Here is an 8,419-nt window from a genome sequence, read left to right as displayed (position 1 = left end):
ATATAGAAATCTGCGAACTTCACCAATTTGATTCACTACTCAAACTTTCTTCCCTAACAATGACGCCAAAATTTGATGTCATGCAAAATACACCTCCAATTGAAGGATCAAGTGGTCAACACCAAATATAGTAACCCAACTAGGTCGCGGTCGATCCCACAGGGAAAACATGAATAGTTGCTTGACTTGATGTCATTTGCGAGCATATAGGCAAGTAAATAAGCGATTTTAGTATCAAACGCTAGTAGTAATTAAAACTTAAGTTCTTTTTAGTTGTAGACAATAGAAGATGAACACTAGGCTTGTGTTTCCCCTGACTCTTACCTCTGTTATTTTCTTGTGATCAACACAACTATTCTGTTGTTGTGCATGCAAAGTCTACAAGAAAGGTTTTATTACTCACTTATTAGGCGTGAATGTAAATATCACCCTTTAGTTATTAGGTCTTAGGATGTTGCCTTGTTTCTCTTTACTACGACCTCAATTCACTTTTACTTATTAGGATCAAGGGATTAGATAGGATGTGGGGACTAAAAAGGGGAGGTAAAAGGATCCCAAATCACTGTCTTAACTTTTTTTCCTAAACACAAACACCTTATTTGGGATGGATACAAATACATGCTATCTGAAGCTACTTCAGATACGTGAGATTAATTTTTGCAAAGAAGATTAAGATACATGCATTAACCTAGAACAATTGAGTATCATACTTTCTCTACGTAGCTAATTTGCCAGGGTTCCCACAACTCTAGTTAAGGAGATTATCCACTTAATTTTTTGTAAGAAACCATGATTATCAATGAAGAACACATAATGTCAATTGCACAAGAATAAGATTAATAAAATCCAAAGTCTTTAATTGAATAAAAACCCAAAATCTCAAGAGCAATTGTAAAAGTAATGTAATAATGTGTATCCTATGATAAGAATGTGTAACCTAATAAAATGTAAACCCTATGGTATTTGTAGTATCTCAAAATAACATATAAATCCCAAGAAAAATAGTAAAGGCAAAGTTATATCAGCACTCAGTATGACTCATTCTTTAACTTGTACCGATATCATATGAGTCATACCCTACCTTTTTTAATCCTTTGCAGTGTATAATCTCCCAAGGTTACAACTTTCCTAATCTGTATACCACTCATACTTATAATTTGTATCATGATTAGATGACTCGTGTCTCCATCTCGTATCCATATGGGACTTTCTTCATTATAAGCTTTGGACACTAGTTTGTGTATAATTTGACTATACAAGTCACACTTAGACTTTTGACTTGTATATTCTTGGGACTTTAACTCCTGGTGGTATATTTGGACACTGTTATACTCATTCTACTGTTCATGACTTGTATCTTAAGTATACGACTCATATAACTGAGTCATATCTTTTCTTTACTTAGTATTTTGTTTGGGTCTTTGGTTCTGTGTTGCTTATGAATCATCATACGAATCATATACTATATTTATGACTCATGAGGTAACTTGTATCTTTATCAGACTTGGTCTTTTCAGGTCTTTTTCTTCTATTTTCATTCCAATACTATTATAAACCTGTTTTACCTAAAACAAATAAAAAAGTGCATCATACCCACTAAAATAGCCTAAGTATCTGCATAAACTCATGATTTTAAGCATTGAAAGTGCTATGATTCCATGAAACATCACTTATCTTTTAGTATAATATTGCATCTATCACTTTAGAGTGAGAAATTAAGTTGCGGAACCTTGGATTCATTCCTTTTTAATTAAGATATGCAAATGTTTATTTAAGTATATTTTAAATTTTGGTTTAGGTTCAACATATACTTTATTTCTATCATTGATTGTGAATTTTAGTACTATTTTGGGATTAGTTATGGTATGATTTGGATTTTAATTTTATAGTTCGGCATGATTACTATGAATTTTAATATGAGTCCAATTTCTAGTTATGATAATTTGGGAGTTCTGGTATTAATTACTATTGTTCTGAGAGTTGTGGTTCTTCTGATTTCCAGTTTGAGTCTAACACCTGATTATGAGTTCTGTTTTATATCATATATGTGGCCTTTTGTTATTACCCATTATTTTTGGCTTAAATCTGGCATATGGCCTCTTGTTATTATCCACCACTACTGATTCAAGACCCGCATCTGGCCTCTTATTCTATTTATGCTGATTCAAGCCCGATGTAGATCTAGATGGCCACTATTATATTAGTGGGTTGGTTTGGTTATGAATTATTTACAATTTTCTTTAAATTACTTCTTGTGTAACCCACCAGCTTATCGGGGCACAGTTGGGTTAATTGTCTTTTTCAATATGCCTGACGGGCTTATGAGGTCCTAGTTAGGTTAGGTTTAGTATTCCTTTTATTATTACGTGATTTATCTTTTTGTATTACTTTTACTTATTCCTATATCGTATTTATGTACTCAATAGTTGTTTACCCTTTAGCCTCTATTTGTTATTGACTTAGACTACACCTTCGTATTTTAGTTATGATTATTTTGTATTGAGCTCATTCGATAGAAGATTCCCACTACGCACCTATTGCTTTGGTACTCATACTACACTTCTGTAACTTTTCTCTAATGCAAATTTGAGTACTCGCAGTCAACGTTAACGTGATTCCTAATTTCCAGTACAAATTTAAGGCAGGGTGAGCTTGTTGTCGTCCAAGGTTGGTCCTCCTCTATCAATTCTAGTTTAGTCTTTTCTACTCGACACTACTTGTATATATTGTGCATGTTTTGGATTTTTTCTAGTACTCTAGGTATCTTTTAATAGTGGGTCTAGTACCGACCTTACCAAGTTTTGGGAGGGATTTGTTTGTATATTTTTATCCTTTTCCTTCTATCGTTTATATATACTTTATATGTTTCCTTTCTTTTTTTTGCTTATTATAACTACTATTTTCAATATATGTACTCTTTTTGCAGTTTCTATCTATTATCTCATTACCAATCATTCAGGCTATGTCTTGACTTACCTACTAGTGGGAGAAAGTAGGCACCATCATGACTTGAGAAATTAGAATATGACAGCTTTGTATTAGAGCCTAGGTGTCACTATAAATATTGGTACTGGAGCTGATTTTGGTAGGGTCTAGCAGATCAATACGAAGACATCTGTATCCTATCCTCAGGAACTGCAGAGCATTTTTAGGGAAAAATCTCTCTTTCTTGATCCATTTTTATGCATGTTGGTTTTAGATCTTTTTGGTTCACTCTTTATACAGATGGCTAGAATGCGAGGTGCAGTAGCTGGAGATCAAGACCTCGAGCTCTCTCTAGAGTTTTGGTTAGGGGTCGGGGTCAGTCTAGAGGTTGGGGTTGACCTATAGTTTGTGGGTAGGATATTTTAGTAGCACCAATTTGATATTAGGCTAGGGATCCATCACTTAATCCTATCATAACTCTTGAGACTGAGAGATCTCCAGGTATTCCACCACCACTACAGCAGGTAGGACAGGGGGTAGCCCAGGCTCCACTGGGTTTATCTATTCTTCAATCCTTTAAGATAAATTAGCATAGTTATTAGGGTTATTTGGTGGTCTACTAGTTGAGAGAGCTCAGAAAATAGCATAGGGTGGTGATATTTAGGGGCATAACATGCAACAGTGATGCCTAGGATAGATATTCTGCCAACACCTATAATCCTACAAATGATAGTAGTCCATCCAATTATGTCTTTATAGGAGTAAAATATGCAGGGCTGAGTTTTAAGATTAGCTCTACCCAGGTTTGTTGGGATCCCAAAAGAGGATTCTTATGAGTTTCTATCCAGTTGCGAGCAGAGGTTATGAAATTTAGGGTTGGTCGAGTTATGTAGAGTGGAATTTATTACGTATCAGCTAGATACGACAGTGATAAGCTGGTAAAGAGGTTATATTGATTCCACCAGTAACATAGAGAGCATCTTCGAGATGGATTTCTACTATAGGATAGGGTTCTATGTCTTTGGCTGAGTATAAGGAAAGATTCCATAAGTTATCTAGACATGCAACTATGATTTTGCCAATGAAGTATGAGTGAGTTTGATGCTTTATTAGTGAATTGAGATTATCGCTTCATGGTGTACACAAAGTTTAGTGACTTAAGGAAAGTCTTTTTCTGATATAGATGATCATGTTTATTCTATAAAGGAGATAGATTGTGACGCCCAGGAGGGAAACAATAAGATACCTCATTACCAGGGAAACTATAATGGTTTAGAGTTCACAGGCCTAGGTTTTCACAATATGTACCCCTATCAGTAGCCTTATCAGCACCAAGGTCAACCTAGTCGGCCAGTTCAGGCATCACTTTAGATATTAGACAGGGGTCATCCTAGTTATAGTGGTTCCCTTGGTCAGAGTAATAGTCAGCCACAGAGGGATATTCAGTTAGTATTATCAAGTGGGGATGGTTATTCCAAATCCTCCAGACCTTCTAGATAGAATAGGGTACTCGGTGCATGTTGCAACTACGGTATTATAGGTCACTTTAGCCATAAGTGTCCCTAGAGTAGAATGATTGACCATTTAGTTTAGACTATATAGACGATCAAATTAGTGCCGCCACTAGTTAAGAGTAGTGTATAGGGTCGTGGGGTGGTCCTTAAGGTTCCAAAGGTGGTTTGCAGGGAGATAGGATAGGTAGTCAGATAAACACCTACTTCAGTAGTAGACATGGTCAATTGTATCCTATACCAGGTAGACCAGAGGCTAAGGCTTTAGAATCTATGAGCATAGGTATGATTTTTGTATGCCATCATCCGACTTCATATTTATTTGATCCTAGTTCCATATTTTTTTATGTTTTCACTTATCTTATATCAGGACTAGGTTTATATTCAGAGTCTTTATTTGTGCCATTGTATGTAGCTATCCCTGTGGGTGATTCTTTAGTAGTGGATTGGATAAATTGATCTTGTTTGGTGACTGTTTAGGAGTTTGATACTCTGATTAATCTCAGTATCCTAGATATGGTATATTTTGATGTGATTCTAGGCATGGATTGGTTATCTCCTTACCATGTGGTCTTTAATTATTTTGCGATGATCTTTACTTTAGCCTCTGCTGGTGTACCCCCAATTGTGTGGCAGGGTTCTATTATTCGCACGCTGATGGGGATTATATCTTACATTAAGGCTAGGAGATTGATAAGTTGTGAGTCATTTCTTGCGTATGTTTGGGATGTTAGTTTTGAGAGTCCATCACTTAACTTTGTCTCAATTGTTCGCGAGTTTCTTGATATGTTTCCAGATGACCTACTTGGTATTTCACCTAAGTGTGATATACAGTTTATTATTGACCTTGAGCTAGACTCCAAACCTATTTCTAGGGCTCTATATTGTATTTCTCCTTCTGAGCTAAAATAGATGAATAATTAGCTTTTGGATCTTTTGTGTAAAGTTTTTATCAAACTGAGTGGGATGCTCTAGAGGGATTTTAATTTGAGTAAAAGTAAATAGATTGATTTGCTAAAGTACTATGATTTCTCTATTCTCTACCATTTGTGCAAGGAGAATATAGTGGCAGACACCTTAAGCCGAAAGTTAGTGAATATGGGTTTTCAATATTCATTTCAATTTCTCAGCAACCTTTAACTTTAAACATCTAGTCCTTACCTAACTTGATAGTTTGTCTGCATATTTTTAGCCTTCGGAGTATCATTGCTAGTGTTGAGGCTAGATTTACCTTATTGGAGTAGATTTAGGGTCATCAGTTTGAGAATAGCAGGTTTTATAGAATTTAAGGGCAGGTGTTGAGAGGTGAGTCCAGAAGGGCTATCTTAGATTATGAGGGTGTCCTGAGGTTTGGTGGTCGTATTTATGTACCATAGGTTAAAGATCTAATTTAGTTGATTCTATCCAAGGCTCATAGCTCAAGATACTCTATTCACCTTGAGACAGCTAAGATGTGTAGGGATTTGAGGCAACATTACTGGTAGGGTGGTATGTAGCGAGATATACTAGGGTTTATGGAATGATGCCTTTGTTGTCAATAGGTTAATTTCGAGCGACAAAGACCTAGTCGATTATTTAAACAACTACCTATTCCTGAGTGCGAATTGGTAATGAGTTACGATGGATTTCGTAGGTCGTTTACCTCATAATTCCTATGGTTTTGATGGCATTTGGGTCGCCGTGTATTAATTGACCAAAACTTTACATTTTATCCCCGTTCGACTCTCCTACAATACTGAGAGCTTAGATTGTGTTTACATTCAGGAGGTGGTTCACTTACATGGGCTACATGTGTCTATTATATCAGCTCGAGGCTCTTAGTTCAATTTGAGCTTCTGGTGGACGTTTTAGGAGGAGTTGGGTACCCAGGTTGGCCTTTGCACTGCATTTTATCCCCAGAATGATAGGTAGCCAGAGCAAAATATTCAAGTCTTGGAGGACATGCTCCATGCTTAGTGTTTGATTTTGGTGGTCAGTGGGACTATATTCAACCTTTAGTAGAGTTTGTAAATAATAACAGTTTTTACTCAAGTATTTAGATGGCACCTTTTGAGTCATTTATGGTATGCGATGTCGCTCTTTTTTTGGTTGGCTCGAGACATTCGAGGCTAGGCCTTATGGTACATGTTTGCTTTGTGAGTTATTATATTGAGTATAGGTGATTCAGGATAGGCTACAAGCAGCTTAGAGTAGACAACGGAGTAATGCTCGCTGCAGACATTTTCTATTGAGGTCCAGAGTTGGTGATAAAGTCTTTAATCATGCTCAACTTACTCCATGATTTCTCGTAAAGGTGATCATTGTATAATATATTAACCCAAATTGAGTTGGGGTCAAATCTACGAGGCATGCAAGTAGTATTCAAATCATATGGGTGTTGCAAGCTACATAAAATATACCTGCAATGTAAATGTAACAAAAGACAAAAATCAAAATTGAGGGGGGGGGGGAGGGTATGGTTTGGAAGATTATTTTAACAAAATCTACTCAAACTACCAATTTGGAGCAACAAATGTGGATAAGATTCCAATAGGCTAATAGTCTTAGAATTATGTTCTCTGAGAGGCAAATAATGCATAGGTTCATAATAATCAAATGCAAATTCTAGTTAATGACTATATGGGTAGGCTAGGTTAGGGGTTTTGATGCTAGTTTTTCAACCAAACACCAAAAATATCACCCATGGACCCTTTCGGAGGCCTCATGGGTGTGGAAAATAGATCTACCCAAAACCTCAATTGGGCATCCCTATTTCTAGGGAAATGCCCAAGACATAGAAAATTTAAAATGTATCCTTATTTCAAAGAGAATGTAAAGGAATAAGCTCACATTTAATTACTGTTCATAATTACTATCCACCCACATCCCTCTTTTAAGGATGATGTGCAATTTGGGGACATTGGGGCTTTCACCCACTAATCTCAATTTAGTAATCAAGTATTGGTGAAACTAACCATCATCATATAAGAATTTAGACTAACTATTAAAACCCATACATATTTTCACCCTACTCAAACATAATGCCAAGTTAAATATTTAGCTACTCATGAAAATAGGAAAAAGAGAATTACCCAAAAAGTCATTCATTTCCTCAGTTGAAAATAAAGCAAGAGTAATCCCAAAATTCTAAACTCTAATTACAACTAAAAATATCTTTCTTTGATGGTTTAATATAATTTTTCTTCTCATATTAATTGGAAGTTTTCTCTCTATATCCTTCAAAAGCAGTTGGAAGAAGATTCAAAAGTGAAAAGGTTTTTGCACTTTAAAAGATTGATTCAGCTGTGTGAAATGACAAGTCTGCCCTTGGGAAAACCGGTGCCCTCGTGATCGTCAATTTATGACTACGATCATGACTCCAAAAACTGTATTGGACCTATCGCTATCACAATGAGATGACTTGTCCTTGACTGGCCATGATTGCGGACCTCAAAATGTGATTGCAGTAACTGAGGTAGATCCCAGCTTCTGATTTTCCATCCTTTTTGCACTACTTCCCTTCTTTATCTCTTTTAAGCTCACTTCACTTCTTTTCTTCCCATTACCTATATACCCGTACAACATGGTAATTAGTGCATTCAAATGATAAATTTGTCTTATTAACACCATTTAATCTTAGTAGTGTTTATGAATTTAGCCATCTATGAGTGGTAAATTTACCATGCATCAACACCCCGAGCTTAAACCTTTGCTTGTTGAAGCATCCCAGGTTTGGACCCTTAGAAAATTTCTTGGAATCCCATTCTTTGGACTCAATATGACTTATGGTATGAGTCGTATGCTTGGTTACGAGTGATGAAGTCCTATTATAGGCTGCTAGTGTTTTTTGGTGGGATGTTTTTGGTAACTGGAATGGATACGACTAATGGGTGAGTGTCGTATGGTTGGCTATGAGTCATATAGGTGATTTTTAAGGTAGACATTGTTTGATCCTCCTGGTGTTACATTCTGCTAGGGATACAGATCATATGCTGAGGTTATGA

The sequence above is a fragment of the Capsicum annuum genome, unplaced genomic scaffold (genome assembly GCF_002878395.1).
Source record: "Capsicum annuum cultivar UCD-10X-F1 unplaced genomic scaffold, UCD10Xv1.1 ctg4962, whole genome shotgun sequence".
NCBI classification, from domain to species: domain Eukaryota; kingdom Viridiplantae; phylum Streptophyta; class Magnoliopsida; order Solanales; family Solanaceae; genus Capsicum; species Capsicum annuum.
Note: the sequence above shows the minus strand (reverse complement) of the source record.